Raw genomic sequence first — 16491 nt, forward strand, 5'->3', positions numbered from 1 at the left:
CTAAGATCCTGTCCAAAGCCCTTTTCCTGCGCCTACAAAATGTAGTGGCCTCACTGGTAGGGAAAGAACAGACTTGTGGGATAGCAGGACGCCTGATGAGCGACAACCTGGCCTTGTTGAGGGATGTCTGTCTGTACTCAGAGGATCGCTCCCTCCCTCTGTGCATTTTAGGTGTAGACCTAGAAAAGGCCTTTGACCGCCTAAACCGGCAGTACTTAACATTGGTACTTGAGCACATGAATTTTTGCCCCATCATGAGAAAGTGGATTAACCTGCTGTACACAGGTAGCAACAGCAGAGTAATGGTTAATGGCAATAGATCACACCCCTTTGAAGTCTGTTCAGAGGTGAGGCAGGCCTGCCCATTATCCCCCTTGTTATTCGTTTTGGCTATGGAGCCCTTAGCCTGTGCCTTGCGCCAGGATCAGGCCATTAATGGGATACCAGTGCCTGGAAGTGGGGGAGGAGAGGTAAAGACATCTCTATACATGGATGACCCTGCTCCTCTCTGACAATGCCTCAATTAGCAGAGCTCTGCAGTGCTGTGATCGTTTCTCTTTGGCTTCATCCGCAAAAATTAACAAATCTAAGAGTGAGATTTTTTATCAGAACTGGAGGGAGCCAAAAGAAGGACATGATCTCAGGCTGCAAGAGAAGAGAATTAATTTACAGGTGCCATTCCCCGGCATTGTGGCCATTGTCGGTGCTCACACGCGATAAGATAAGGCGGAGGAGAGTGGGGCATGCCCAGCGGCAGACATTCAAGGAGGGGGCAGTGCGAGGTGAGGTGAGGTGAGGTGAGGTGCGACACCCCGGAGCCCCGACGCAGCTAATGCGGAGCACTTGTTGGACTGGCATCGAAAGGACGTGTGCGCACGGACGTGGTGATTCCACACATCCTGAATAAATCATGATATTGTTAGTTGCTGTAGCTAGACGTTCAAATGAGTTTCATGGCCAGATGGACTGTTTCCTCCAGCGGTATAGTATTGCAGTGAGACAGCACGATGCCTGCAAGACTGTCACGCTAAACGCCACAGATTGTGTTTGTGTTGGACAGTTGGACCCTACAGTTGGACCCTCGTCGACAACCTGAATAGCTTATTCAGAAGCAGTGCTGGACCGGGAACGAACCAGCTTCTTCCCAGGCACAAGAGTGACTTGTGAGGACTCGCGGTCACACTCTGTGCATAGAGACTTTCTACCAGCCAGCCGGACTGCTGGTAGATCCCCTCGGAGCAACGACTGCCCTGCGCGCCGCAGTCAGATTCCTCCGCCCGTCCTACTCCGAGCTGCACCTTGACTGGTTGGCCGGTAGCCAGAGGACGCCGGGACAACGCCCATTGGACAACCGCTGGAACAGAGGCTGCAACAGAGCCTGTCAGCTGGTTTGGTGTTCGTGCCGGGAAATTCCAAATCCATACACAGTGGATAAGTAAACCCCATGTTCTACATTGCGTCTCGAGAATTTAATTGTACCTCAACACAAGTTGTTATCAATTTAATTCATGAGTAATGTATTTACTTCCGAGTTTGGAGTAACAGTGGGTAATAACACTGATTAGCGATTTGGTAACCGAACGATATATATTGACATATATTCTCTGTTGTGTATCTCTTTGTGTTTGCATCTCTTCGGGATTATATACCTTGTATATTGATAACCCTCACAGTAAGGTCTGCCACTCGTATCCAGGCAGACTAGTATATGTTTGGTGCACAATTTATATTAATAAATGTATCTAGTGTATTGAACCCCTGTGTGTGCGTTGTTAGTTGTTCTGACGATTGATTTTCTAAAAGCCCCAACGAACAACCTTGTGATTACTGCTACAATTAATAATTGTCTCAGTAAACCCATCAAACCATTACATTTAATGGCGTCCCTGGGTGGGTGAGTTTAGAATGAAATGAGAATCAGTCGCACAGAATAACTGAAGTTCAGCACAGCACCGCGGCTTCTATACGCGAATACCGGGTGTGCTGATAACTGCGTAAAGAAATCCCCCTGTTTTCTAGCGTTTAGTGTAACGTGTGCTGATTGGAAATCCATCTGCTCGGGTGTCTAGATTCCATACTGTATTTTGGAAAAAGAAAAAAAAAAGTAATACTCTTAAAGTTTTTCTGACGTAATGACAATGGCTGCTAAAATGTCTGAAGTGGAGTCGCTTATAAGTACTATTTCTAGCGACGACAATCCTGGTTACTGGAGTGGTATCGAAAAGTTGAACTTTGATGATATTGAGAAGCTGCAAGTAGATTTAGTAGCTAAGGTAGCGAACCAGCTTAACACAGGAGTGTCTGTGAACGCAGTTCTGGTCCTATCGAGTTTCACCTTAAATCTAGCTAAACAGCTGGAACTGTCTTTGTCCGAGCTGACAAAGTTTCAAAAGCTTCAGGGAACGCTAGAAAGATATAAGGTGGAGCGAGTCGAGTTGTTGGATATAATCAGAGAAAAGAGAGTGAAAAATGAGGAAAGTGAAGACTGACTCAGGGAAGTTTTAGGTAAATTAGATGACTTGTCTGCTAGAGAAACTGCGGCTGAGGTAGCTAGGAGAGACCTGGAAGGGAGCTCGAAAGAAAAAGAAAAAGAAATTGAGAGTTTAAATGAGCTCAGCCAGGAAAGGCAAAAGGAGTCAGATGCTGCCGTACTGGAAGCAAAATAGACTAGATCCCACTTGCATGCCAGCCCACCTAGCAGCCCGGAGCGCTCACCCAGCGCGCCGGGAGGAGGTTTCTCCCGGCCAGGGTCTGTGGTCGGATCGGCATGGGGGAGATCGCCGAGTCCTGCGCGAAACGCAAGGGCGAGTCAGTTCAGGCATAGACCCCCTGCTCCTGATCACGGCCGTCTCCCTGCCCGCGGAGAAACCGTAAAAATTAACCTCCACTCCCTGAGGCAGTTAGCCAAAGATGTAGAAAGGTTTGACCCGTCAGTGTCAGGGAATAATGTGGAGACCTACATCGATGAGCTGAGATATACTTTGCAGTTTATGCCCGAAGCGTCCGAACAGGAAAAGGCTATGTAAGTAAGGAAAACTACCAGCCGAGCGATCCACGAGTGGATGTCTAGACAAGGACCGGAAGTCTGTAATAGCTTTGAGGAGCTGTGTCAGGCAATGATCGGAGAATTTTCGGCTTTTATCGATCCCATAGCTGCCGTGGCTGCTGTGCACCATATTAAGCACGAAAAAGCTGAAGCCCCTCGCGACTATTATCAGAGGCTTAGGCGCACTTATTTTGCAGGGCGGAATGAAGAGGGTTGCGAAGAGAACGTGAATTTCAAAGGTTTATTCATTGCTAATCTGCATCCCTCAGTCAGGAAAATGATTGTGATGCACACACAGCGATGAAAATGGCTGACATTAGAAGGTTGGCTCAAAAAGCCTGGGGAGCTGAAGTCTCTGCTTCCTCAGAGCGAAAACCTGCTAAAACGGCCGTGTTCGCCACTAAAGCCAGCAGGGTTGACGACTCGCCTCAGCTCGAGGCAGCTGAGGTTCCTGAGCTCGCTAAGCCCCGGCACAAAATAGGCAGGCAGGACCGCACTAAGCGTCAGAGCCGCCGTGAGCGCTACGGGGAAGGCAAGGGCTCAGGCAGAGTCTATCATAAGACTGGACGAAGGGAGTCGACTGCAGCCCGCCTGGCCAGGCTTGAACAAGCCCTGCCTGAGAGATCAGGACAGGGTAAACCTTCCGCACCGAATGCCAGAAGTGTGAATGAGCTTAGGGGGACCACGCCCCTTCTCACTGGAGGAGGCGGGGATCCGTCCCAAGCCCCTCCCTCAGTCTATCTGATTGGGTGGGAGGGTTCCTGCCTGGAAGAAGGCTGTGACTCTGAGTTGGGCGCTGACCCCGCCCCTGAAGTCAAAGAAAAGGCAGGCTTCCAACAATTCTTAGGGAATCTCAGCCAGAAAGGCAAAGCAAGGCGTATTTATATCAAGGTTTTTCTTGAAAACGTCTTAGATAGAGAAGCACTGATTGACACTGGGGCTGAAATTAGTTTGATGTCAGCCGATCTACTCAGCGAGCTCAAACGAGTAGCGAAAGGAAAAGGCATCAGACTTAAGGTAGAACCGTGTAAGATAGATATTTCCAGCTATACCCAGGATCATGCCAGGATCACACACCGAGTGTGGGTGGCACTTAGGTTCGGGCCAATGAACATGGTGCATCCTGTTTACATCTCTAGGTTAAAAAGAGAGCCACTACTCATTGGCCAAGACCTGCTTGACAGGCTGGAGCCTCTGGTGGACTGCCAGCGTGGAAAATTGTGGGCTCAGGTCAAAAACCCTAAGCCTGTTGCACAGCAAAAAGGGGGATTCAGTGGTTATGCTGTGATCACACAGTGCCCACTGAACACTATAGCTGAGTTGGAGGTTCCTCCTGGTTCCTCTGGACGAGAATAAATGTCTCTTCTTGCTTTCCAAAACTACAGGGAAGTCCTGCCCAGGCCAGCACTCCCACGGTCTCCCAACTACAGGAGCAGTGCTCCGAGCAGCTGCTTGACCCGCCAGGTAAAGCACACCCCCTTTTCATCCCTGAAGAAGAGTGGATCTCCCTGTCCGGTAATGAATAGGAGTCCTTTCTGTGCACCCTGGTACCTCAGGGGGTCCAGGACTACCACCCCATGGTGGTGGGAGGGGGTCCAGGTGGCAGAAGTGCAGGTTGATGATGTAATTCTTAGCCTCAGCTCTGAGAAGTCCATAATCAGTGAAGGTCTGTTCGAGGACCTGTCGCGAAGCTGTCAGGTGACCCTGGTGACGCAGTCACAGGTTCTGTGGTGGGCACCCCCACCTCATAGGTCCATTTGGAGCAAAGGAAGCTGTGTAGCTTCCATCTCCATCGGAAAAAGGAAGTTTGCTCACTACTTCCAGGTAGCACCTCAGCTGACCCATTCGGTCTGCATTGGTGCAGACCTATTGGTTCGACTGGGCGCCCAGCTGGACACAGTAAACAGTGTGCTGTGGAAACGGGTGGACCCAGATGCCCACTCTCTAAGCGGTGACCCCGAGAACATTCGGTCAGGTCAGACGATTCCTCAGGCCTGCCAGGTAGTAAACGAATCGGACCTGATCGTTCCTGCGTCAACAGCAGGGTTTCCGGTACGCCTTGTCCTAAAGAAGGGACAGAGAATGGACGCTGAGATGGTTTTCTTCCAACCATCAGCTCAGTTTATCAGACTGAACCTAGCAGTCTGTTGTACCCCCACACTGGAACGGAATGGCCGAGCCACCTGCCTGTTGGTGCAGAACATAGCAAAACAAGATGTCAAAATCCCTGCTCGCACTGACATGGGACTGGAATTGACAATAGTTTCTATGATTTCGAACTGGCCATCCCAGTACTGGGGCAGCTCCCTGGTCCCTTGGCTTCATAAAAGCGCCACTGTAATAAAGAAATTAAATCCAAAATCAAGAGGGCAGTTGCCTACTGAAATACAAGAAGTCATCAATTTTAACCTAGCAACACATTAAAGGCTGCATCTATACAAGTACGATTCTAGAAATGCTCACCAGATTACGTTTTAAGAAGGAACTGCGCCTCAGGTTCTGCCGAGATCTTAACTCGGATGGCAGGTTTCAGAGTCCGGAGTGCGGACTGATTGCGCACGGAGGGTCCATATACTGTGGATCCCTCAGTGATCTTCCGCGTATTCAAACCGCCAGCGTGTGACTCCCCTGTCCCCGTGACCTCATTGCTCTGCTCTCTCCTCTGTGCAGCCGAGCCCGATTCACGGTAAAGTGAAAAAAAATATGCCCTCAACGTGAGATTTACTCTGGAGCGAGGATAGATGTTACCTTTTTATCATTGAACAGGATGTATGTGATGTGGCGACTAGGTTCAATTTTGTATCCTCTTTAAAAGATTAAGGACTGGGGTGAGCGTGATTTACCACCCTTTCAGCTAAGAACCCGACGTGCGCACCGTTTAAGCTGCATAGACTCGGTCGTTTAACTCTTCTCCATTAGCAGGGTTAAGGTTAAAGAAAAAAAACATTGCTGACTTCTTTTTTTTTGCCAGCTGCTAGCGCTGATTAGCAAGGTTTGTATTTCATGTTTTGCAAGTTGCATCCATTTTAAGAAAAACAAGTCGTGTTAAAGACAGGAAATGAATACTTGCATTTAATTAAGTCTAGCCGTAGGCGGTTATCCACTGGGATTCAGACCCAGGGCCTCCTGTTTACTAGACAGGCGCTTTAACCAACTAAGCCACAGCGCCCCGGGAGTGCTGTCCTTTTGCAGCCACTTGGACACACCACTCAGACACATCTGCATTCGGTGTGTGCTCCGCCTGCTCGCTGAGCAAGTTGCCACCTTTACATACAATAGCAACATCGACACCAAGAGAAAGGATGACAAATGGCTTTTATCTGGAACTTTTCATGTCCAAGGAGCTCAATGTGCTTTCTGTGTACAACAGGGCCACTGAACTCCACGCTGGCCACTGAACCACAGCAGTGGCTTGCTGGCTTGACATCTCCCAAGGAAAATGTTGAAATCGCATGTGGAACAGGAAAATGACCCTCGAGTACGAGGGAAAAAAAAGAAAAAGATCATCTGGAGCGCGCCAACCCAGTTGGGACAGCCCAGTTTTGTTAACGAGGTGGCCGAGTGGTTAAGGCGATGGATTGCTAATCCATTGTGCTTTGCACGCATGGGTTCAAATCCCATCCTCGTTGGTTTCCATGTCTGTTTCCATTCTGTTTTTGATCCCTATTGCTCAATGCACAGTGAAAGCATTGCATACATGTGTCTGACAATGAGAAATGGGCCCCTGAGACAGTCATTTGCCTGTTTCACAAATGATCGTATTTTACTAGAGATTCTGTTTGGGATTCAGATGTGCATTCGGACAGCAATCCCTTTCAAGAAATGATACGTTCTGGATGAGGTCAAAGGTGCTGGAACACTGTATTTAGGATGTGTTTGCAGTTATTCTGTGTTTCTAGCTTCAACCCAGTGATATATATATATATATGCTCACTGCTTTTTTGGTACATGCCCAGGGCAATAATCATTATGAGGATTTATTTCCATATGTGCTAGAGGTAGTGTTGTGAAATTCTTCAACACACTGGATCGCAGGTTTAAACCTGCACTCTTACTCCTTAAATACCAACAAATGCAGATATGTAGCAATCATATTGTAGCTGACACTCATTTGCCTGTTTCACAAATGATCATATTTTACTAGAGATTCTGTTTGGGATACGGATGTGCATTCTGACAACAATCTCTTTCAAAAAATGATTTTACCTTATCGCAGCTTTGCCCCTCTTGCCTCTTTGGAAAATATCTCCATCTTGTGGTCGTTGTTGGTAATGTCTAGACAATATCTCCATCTTGTGGTCGTTGTTGGTAATGTCTAGACAATATCTCCATCATGTGGTCGTTGTTGGTAATGTCTTCTTATGCCCTTTTTTTATTTCAATTCTTTATTAGTTGATTCTAGAATCTCTACAATAGAGCTGAAAATATCAGTTTTGTAGCAGACAATATGACATTAGTTATAGTCCAATTAAGACTTTATTACCCTGTTTGTAACATAACAAATTAAAATTGATTAAAACTAAGTTTGGAACACCAGGGAACATAAAAAATGATTTTTAGGAAAACCATGAGGTTCTCTGTGTCCGATGCCTGCAAGGGGAGAAAGCTAGAATCCTTTGCTTTTTCAAAATTTGAAAATAAACATCATATAACAACAGCTTTCATTCCTAGGAGTGAAAAATAACCATTTTTGAAGACATATTAGTTTCTAAAACACTACAATAAAGTTAAAAACATCCGTTTTATATTACTTTTAGTATTTTTAGTGAAATTAGTCATTTATTGCACTATTTTTAATATAATCTCTAATTAAAAGTGAATAGAATTAAGTTTGGAGCAACAAGGAACACAAAAAAAAAGATTTTAAGGAAAAAAATGATGTCTTCTGTGCCAGGTGCCTGCAAGGGGAGAAAGCTAGAATCCTACCCAGGCTCCTGGAGCTCTGTCCTGGCTAAAGGAGGGTGAATCCATCCCCTTCAAAGCTCCATGAAAAAATGATCATTTAAAATTTGAAAAAAAAAACATCATATAACAACAGTTTTCATTCATAGGAGTGAAAAACAACCATTTTTGAAGACATATTAGTTTCTAAAACACTACAATAAAGTTGAAAACATCCGTTTTATATTACATTAATTTTTGTGAAATTAGTCATTTATTGCACTATTTTTAATAAAATCTCTAATTAAAAGTGATTAAAATTAAGTTTGGAACAACAAGGAACACAAAAAAAAAGATTTTAAGGAAAAAAATATTGTCTTCTGTGCCAGGTGCCTGCAAGGGGAGAAAGCTAGAATCCTACGCAGGCTCCTGGAGCTCTGTCCTGGCTAAAGGAGGGTGAATCCATCCCCTTCAAAGCTCCATGAAAAAATGATATTTTTAAATTTGAAAAAAAAACATTATAGAACAACATCTCTTGGTCAACAGAGTGCAAAAATCCAACTTTGAAGAAAATCCATTGACTGATCCCCGAATCCTGAAGTTTCTTTGCATGATATCGGGCTTGCAACCACTTTCTAGAAAATTATGAAAAATGCCAAAAATGAAAAAAAAGTTATCAATTCTAGAGCCTAAGAGGAAAACAAGACAAATGTATATCTCCAAATAATTTTATGTGCTTCAGAAGAGCCCAGGAAAGTTTTTTGCATACATGAAACCACGCCCGTTTGCACGTAAGCAGACATGGTTGCACACACGCGTGCATGCGAAGTCATCCTGTTGAGCATTTGAAAAGCCGCACCACGCCGCACTTGAAATAGCTCTTACCTTAGTGGTAGACGCAGGAATCGCCTTTTTATTTACGCTCTTACCAACGCGATGGAAAGCAAAACAAAGCAAAGCAGAGCAAAACAAAACGAACAAACGAAAACCCTCACGTCCCGCACTTGCATATAACGCCGTTACGTGCCCAAGCGGTATTGTACGTCATCTTAGCACTGCACCCCGGGGCGTACGGTATATGGGAACGAGCACACGCCACGAATCATCTCGAATCGCTCCCTATAGCTGTAAGGCGCCTTGAAGCGTGCACCCCCAACATTCTTCTTTGCGCATCTGTGAAAGGTACACTCTTGAGCAAACTCTGAACCAGCTCTAAGGAAACTAATCCGATTAAACGTTACTTTGACTCATCCTTTAAGGGACCCTTGTTAATTGGAGAAATCAATGATTTCTAATGAATTCTGTATGCGTTAAAAGTCAGCTATACACAGTATAGCTGCTCATGATGTTTCCCGAGCCGAAACACAGTGCGTTTTTCCAAGCCATCTGACAAAGCCCGCCCACTGAAAACTGCAGCAGATCGTGTAAAGACGTTCAACTTTGTAACTACTGCACGCACAGGAAGCAGAATAAATTCCTCTTTTCAAACTGTCAAAGGTTTGCTTTGCGAACCCTGCAGGACATCGCACAATCTCTTTTGAACGGGGACAAACGATTTCTTATGGGGCGCAGTAAGTACAGACGTTTAAAAAGCTCCACTCATGCCGACGATGCAGCATGAAGGAGCGCAACCTAACGTTTGACAGACAAAAGCCGGGCGCCGCTACGAGCAATATGAAATCAAACTGACAGCACAGGGCGTTTCCCGCTGACTCAAAAGTGATCTCGACAGACGCTGTTCTCTGCATAAAGCCGAAAGAGCTAAAGAGCGTTTCTGTTGAGACGTAACAAGTTCGTTTCTTTCTACCATGATGTCACCACGACAAAATCTGTCTTTAAACACCTTGCTCTCGCTTTCGCTTTCGCCGATTGTATTGCAAGCCCGCGGAAGCTGGTGTAGTGTGCTCTCACGAGGCACCAGTTCTGTAGAGTTTGGGCATTTACGGGGACAATTATTAATTGTAGCCAAAAATTATTTTTGTGTAAGTCACAAAAATAATTATTTTAATGGCTTTAGAATCCAACTATGCGATATAACTCAAACAACGCACACACACAGGTACTAATACACGAGGATACATTTATTAATACATAGAATATGCATGTAAACCTAACAGATCTTATCGAGAGGGTTATCAGAATACAAAAGGTATATATTCATTCAGTTACAAAGAGTTACATATATCAAGAGGACATACGTTCAGTATATCATTCATCTAGACCGTTTCATAATTGAACTTGATTACAACTTCTACATTAGATACTCAAAACAAGTACATAACTCTTAGGAATTAAACTGATATCAACTGGTTGGGATAACAATGGAATTCTCAAGCTGTAATGCAGTGAAGTTGAATACTCATCCAATCTCTCGGGATTCAGATCTCCTGTGGGCACAAAGGAACAGTTGCAGGCTGTTGCTATCCAATCCGCACTCTCTGGCTAGGTGCCAGGCTGTGCTGTGCTGCTTGCGACGGTGCGCTGCTGATGCTCACTGACCGGCTAGTTAGTGTTGGCTTTAACTAGCAAAGTTTGTGCACAGGAGAAAAGATGACTGTGGGTCCCAGCAGGTCAGGAAGAGGACCGATTCGTTCCTGATGAAGCGCTTGTTCTGAATAGTGATTCAGCTGTCCACAGTTCTGACCTGTTCATGAGGTTTGCTGCTGATGCTAACCTCGGGTGGATCCTCTGGTTACTCGTGGCAACCTCCGCTCTCGACTTTTAGAACAGAGGAAAGTACTGGCACTCAGACGCACTGGCCGTTCCGTGGTTGTCCGGGCTGAGTCTCAGGATGGTCAAGAGGCGCGCTGTGAGAATGTCCTGCCCTTGGGAGCCTTCTGCTCCTGGGCCGTCCTGCCATGGATTTGTCTTGCACCCCTGGAATTCTCCTTAGAATTCTCCTACTGGAATAGTCCTACTAGTTCTCCTTCTCCAGGCTCTCTGTTGCCTGTTTTTACCTGGAGGAACTTCAGCTTGTCATTGGCTGAAAGTTTAATGGGCATCAGAGTCCCACATGGGTTACATGGCCCTACCAATCCCTGACTGGTTGATCAAGGTGAGATATGAGTCACTTACTCCTGACACCTAGGAATGCAATCCAGATGTCCATCTGGCACTCCCTAGACAGATAGGCGCCAATGGATGACCATTGATCATGATAGCCAGGCTCAGCTAAGTGCATCCCCATTTGGGAGCTGTCCCTTATCAAAAGAAAACATCTTTAAATCAGCCTGCATGAATAGTTTCTCTGTGGTGCAGCCACAGAGATGAAGAGAGAGATGGGGCCTCATTTGGGAAAGCACAGCAACACTTAATTCTGTCTTATTAACAAGCATTGCCTCTACATATCCCCCCTTTTTGAAGGTCACGAGGTCCTGAGGCGTTGTTGCCTTCAAAACAAAACAGAGTTAAGTGATGTCCCTTGTCATTAGAACATTAACCTTAAATGTCCACATTACTCCTCGAGAATTCATACCGGAACCAGCATTGGGAACAAACAGGATGAATAACATCTGGAGTATGTATAAACAAGGTAGGAGACATCATCTCAGTCTAGGCATTACAAATCAGGAAGTTCACTGTCAGTATCTGATACCTCTGTAGGCAGATATTTGGGGAAGAGGTAACTTCCTTTCTTTTGAAATGCTACCTTTGACTCATTCGTGCTACCCGGAGTACATCTTGATGTAAGAGTACAGCATTCAGAGTACATTGTCAGTCATGATCCAGCTTCCCAGCACCAGTGTTACAATAACACCGGTTCCTGTTCCCAGCCCCCCTGATGAACCATGACACCTGTGTTGGGCACCTGCCAGGGTGGTTTGGAGGTTTGTTCCATTAAAGCAAACTAACTACCTGTACATCTTCAGGGCTTACTGTTTCTTGGATTTCTATCCAATTCAATAGTGTGGCACCTGAAGGCATCCACGACCTCAAGTTTGGTCTTATGTTGTCTGGTTGCAGACCGTACAGTGTTAAGTTACCATGCTGTACTATGGCCTCCTTGGGAACTTGCAGGAAACTGTTGGTTAGGTAGCTGCATTGTGGTAGCTGTATCATGCCTGTCACAAGTTATAGTGACAGTTAAATGTGGTGTGCTGACCAGCCATTTACTTCCCATCTGCTCTTCATGGGGTTCATTAACCTCCCTCTGCTCGTTAGTAGCTTTACACCCTTCATTGGTGGATCAGTTAGACACAGCCAATGGATAGCTTTGGTAGCCATACCCATCTCAAGATTTGGAACCGAATTCAATCTTGGATTGCCTTCTGGGTGAGCTATGAGCAATGGGTTTAATGTCACATACTCCTCTACTGAGAAGAGTGAAATCAAGTGGGTTAGGATTTGTGCTATGGCTAGACTGGCTACAGTGGCACTAAGCTCCCTTAACAGGTCTTGTGTCAACATTCTGGCCTGTTGCACACAAGCATAAACCCACTGTATAACACCAACAATCATGTCCACTAGGTGGGGGATAAGATTCAACCCTGTTGCATAGGAAGTTGCCTGTAGGGTTTTCCCTAAGCTTTCCAACTTTTGCTGCTGTTGATACAGTCTGTCACTACCCTCTGGCACCTCTGACACCTGCCTTCTTGGGGCAGTCAGGGTGAGAGTGCCAGTAGCACACAAACCTACCAGAAATAGCAAACACACAACAGTGGCGGCAGCAATCAGTCCTCCCAAAAGTCTTTTCGGGTGGCTGATCCCAGTCATCTCCTTCTGAGTGACTGTCCCCTTTCTAAGCTGGCGCAGCATGTACATGGTCTCTTTCTCAGTATGCCATGTGGCATCTTGGGCACCAACATCCTGGAAATCTGAGGAGATCTGACGCAGCTGCTGATGCTGCTCCTCCATTTCCAGGACATCTGCTTTTTCGATTTGTTCATGCCTGTGCTCTAGGAACCCTGCAGGGGGTGGTGCAGCGGTGGAGCATGCCTGACCCTTGGCTTAGTGGTTATCTGGAGCACCTGAGGGATCTGGGATTGTTACTCCATTCTCACTGTTCAGGTCCACCCTGCACACTTCCTGATTGAGGAATCCCTCTATCGGCATGTTTACAATCGTTCGCTGGACGTGGGTGTAGGACACCTGCTCGCTCCCCCCTTCCCTCTCTAGGGGTTCAGGGAGCTGCCCCAGCACTGGGATAGCTAGTTCACTGTCTTCGAACTCACCATCACCCACCAGGCCCATGTCAGTGCAGGCGGGGATTCTGACACCCCCCTTTTCCATGTTCTGCACTAACAGTCGGGTGGCTTGCCCATCCAGCTCCAGTCTGGCTGAACCACTGTTGGTCAGACTCAGACTGACAAACTGAGCTGGTGGCTGTAAGAAAACCGGCTTGGCTTTCATTCCCTGTCCCTTCTGGGGGACTGGGTGTATTGGCAACCCTGCCGTTGAGGCAGGAACAATCAGGTCAATCTCACTCAATACCTGGTAGTTGTGAGAAATAATGTTACCTGACTGCAGGTTCCCTGGGTCACAGCAGAGGGAATCTCTGTGAATCTCTCTCAAATTCCTCAAATTATCATATTCCCGCCCCTTATGCAAAACCAAATCCTCCTCCCATCCCAGTTTATCCTCGTTATTATAAACAAAATCCACCTAAATTTTCAACATAAAGCATTACACAAAATCAATACCTCAACACGCCATACTCAACAACGATAATTCACCAACAGCCAGAACATGTAACTCCACATTCTCAAATAGACCTCATTTCTATAGCCCCACCCCTTATGCAAAACCAACATCCCTCCCCTGTTCTCTCTATCCGCTGGCGTTTGTAATCGTTTTTATTTTCAAATAAATTTTAGCAAAGTCATGTATTTTAAAAATATTAAGATTTCTATATTTATGTCTTTATTTTGTGGTTTCATTAGTAACAAAGGCTAAACTTTCTTGGAAAAATGTATTTTATGTAAACCATGTTTGCTATTAATTCATTTATGGCTAGAATATGTTCATAGTCTTCCAATGAAAGGAGGGTTCCTTTCGCCATAGTCAGGTTGACATTAGAAGCTGGCCACGCCCGGACTGTTACACCAAAGCATTAGCATGTTAAAGCGATTTCATTGAGGAGTCTAGCTTTCTTAACTAGTAAGTACTGTACTTCCTTGGTTTTTGAGGGGGGGAGGTGTCTTTTGCTGGAAATCTCGCCCCCTTCTACTTTGAAAATACTTGTGAAACCGGTTTAATTCGCCACAGCCAGAACTCCCGCAGAGAGGGGGGTTGTATGCAGCGTATCGGTATACAGTAGATGGGAAAGCCAGAGCCGACCGCTACGCCGCCCACGTGTTATGCTCTTCGTTTATGTCTAAACCGGAACACATCATTATATCTCATTTTGTAGTTCTTAAAAAAAAATCGTTTGCCCAGTCAAACAGTATTGTTGTTATTGTTTTTAACCTGTAAAGTGCTTTGAGGAGCCACCTTTAAAGGCGCCATATACAATAAAGTTCATTATTATTACTATTGTTAATTTGCTGGACAGAGAGGTGAACATTATTACACAGAAGACAAAGATAGCGATTTACGTTGCATTGTGCATTGTGCTGCTGTAATACAGTTTTAAATAATTAAAAGTCTAAACAGTATCAGCTTTATTTATGGGTTTTAAATAACGGCGATTTAAACGCGATTTAAATCAATATAAATGTTTATATTGTAACGCATAGGTGACTATTCATTGTTATTAAAATGACTTAAATTCGATCATGTTGTGATTAGAAATATACATTTGTTTGGTGCGAGTGAAGTTTTATTTAATCTCTGAGCCATATTGATTCTTATGGAAGCCAATTTCCGCCAGGGAGTAAAAAAAAAAAACACACTATGGTATTCTCTCCGATGCAGTGCAGTTAAAAACATATCTCTGATGCTGTTCCTAAATGAATATCGTTTATGACCATCAGACGCTTTATGCTCCTTTTCTTTTTAACAGTAGATTGAACAGGGAGAGGCATTTCATGATGTACTTTTAACTGATGAAACAACAGTGTCTCTGGAACAGTTTTCAACCACGTTGTTTTATAAAAAGGGGAGATATGTGAACAAGCAAAACCCAAAACAAACATGTACACCATACGTACGCGTTACTGAAGCTAAAAGCTTAGCCTTTTCACTAATGTAACCACTAAATAAAGACATATAGAAATCCCTACATTACAGACTGTATATGGCTAGTATTGGTAGTTTAAAGAAAAAATACAGACCAGTATTCCACTTTCTCCCTAAACATTCTGACCATGTTACTCTTTACTGTTACTGACCATATTAAGTTTAAGTGCCTGTGGGCACTTTTCCTGTCCGTGGGAGGTGGACCGTCTTTCATTAGAAGGTTAGTCTGTTCTACTCTGAGAATGTAGCGGGGGTGGAAAGTGCCCGCGGTCATTTAATTAGTATTAAAATTCGCACTGATTCCCTTGCGAAGATACGGACATAGGAATATTTGTGTGTGGTCAAAAAAATGGCATAAAAACAACAAAGTGAAGGCTGTGAAAACATTCACAATGTACTTTATACACAAAGCAAGTGTTCTCATAACTTTAGGAGGTTTCGTGAAAATGCTACAGGCGTGCCAAAATCGTTTTTTTTAAATTCAAGGTGACTTTACCGCTGTTTTCATTTTCAGATTGTGAATCAAAAAAGGCATTTAATTAAACGCACGATTGCGATTTTAATCAATTACTGTATTGATTGAAAGATACATTCTGTACAGATACAGTACAGTCACATTCTCCTGTCGTCCAGTGGTGTAAAACGAATTAGCAGGTGCTTGAGATAACATCCCACTGAGTGGAATGTTCTCATTTGTTCTCAAGTGTAAAAAGAGGTGATAATTCTTAATAATTCCGTGTCGCATTAACTAACCTCTTCAGTTTATTCCGCCAGACAGTACATTATTATAATTATATCATTATTAAGTTGTTTAGATACGCAATTCCATATTATATTCCCTGTTAATCAAATTCTAAAAGTATGCATTTGTTAGATAACAAGCGAATTCACAGAAAAGGTTAAATACTATCACTTTTCACAAAGTATATAATCCTAATATGGTCAGAAGGAGCACGTAAAAATGTTTCCCAAATAACAACATGTAAGACTTTGATGCTTAAAATGTTTAGGGAGAAATGGAATACTGGTGTGTATTTTTTCTTTAAACTACCAAGACCAGCAATATACAGTACAGTTTACATACATTAATATGTTTATATTCCTAAATTAAAATCGTTTATGAGCATGTGAAAGGCATGGTGAATCGGAGATTCTCAAGAATTACATTGTATGATTAGAAATGAATGCGTGATCGGATCAACTAAATGCTGTGGTGTTACTTTTTGTCAATGAAAAAATAAACTATTTTCGTTTACAAAGACGGTTACAAAGAATGTGGACCAGGGTAATACTTTGAGCTTACAGCTTGTCCAAGGTCATTCATTATTAATACTCTTAGTAATATCTTCAGTAAAGACTTTGATGCATAAAATATTCCTGCATAATTAAAATATTTATGATAAAGGTGGTAGGTTGTGTACTTTTGTCCAACAGAACAATCTTGCTTT

The 16491-nt window shown here is 44.2% G+C and overlaps 1 non-coding gene across 1 annotated transcript; it reads left to right on the forward strand.

The window, feature by feature from the left end:
- The first annotated feature begins 6593 nt into the window (after positions 1-6593).
- trnas-gcu (transfer RNA serine (anticodon GCU)) lies at positions 6594-6675 on the forward strand. Its single transcript has one exon. It is a non-coding gene; the product is annotated as a tRNA-Ser (tRNA).
- The last annotated feature ends 9816 nt before the right edge of the window (positions 6676-16491 follow it).

The sequence above is a fragment of the Lepisosteus oculatus genome, unplaced genomic scaffold (genome assembly GCF_040954835.1).
Source record: "Lepisosteus oculatus isolate fLepOcu1 unplaced genomic scaffold, fLepOcu1.hap2 HAP2_SCAFFOLD_83, whole genome shotgun sequence".
In the NCBI taxonomy this organism is placed as follows: domain Eukaryota; kingdom Metazoa; phylum Chordata; class Actinopteri; order Semionotiformes; family Lepisosteidae; genus Lepisosteus; species Lepisosteus oculatus.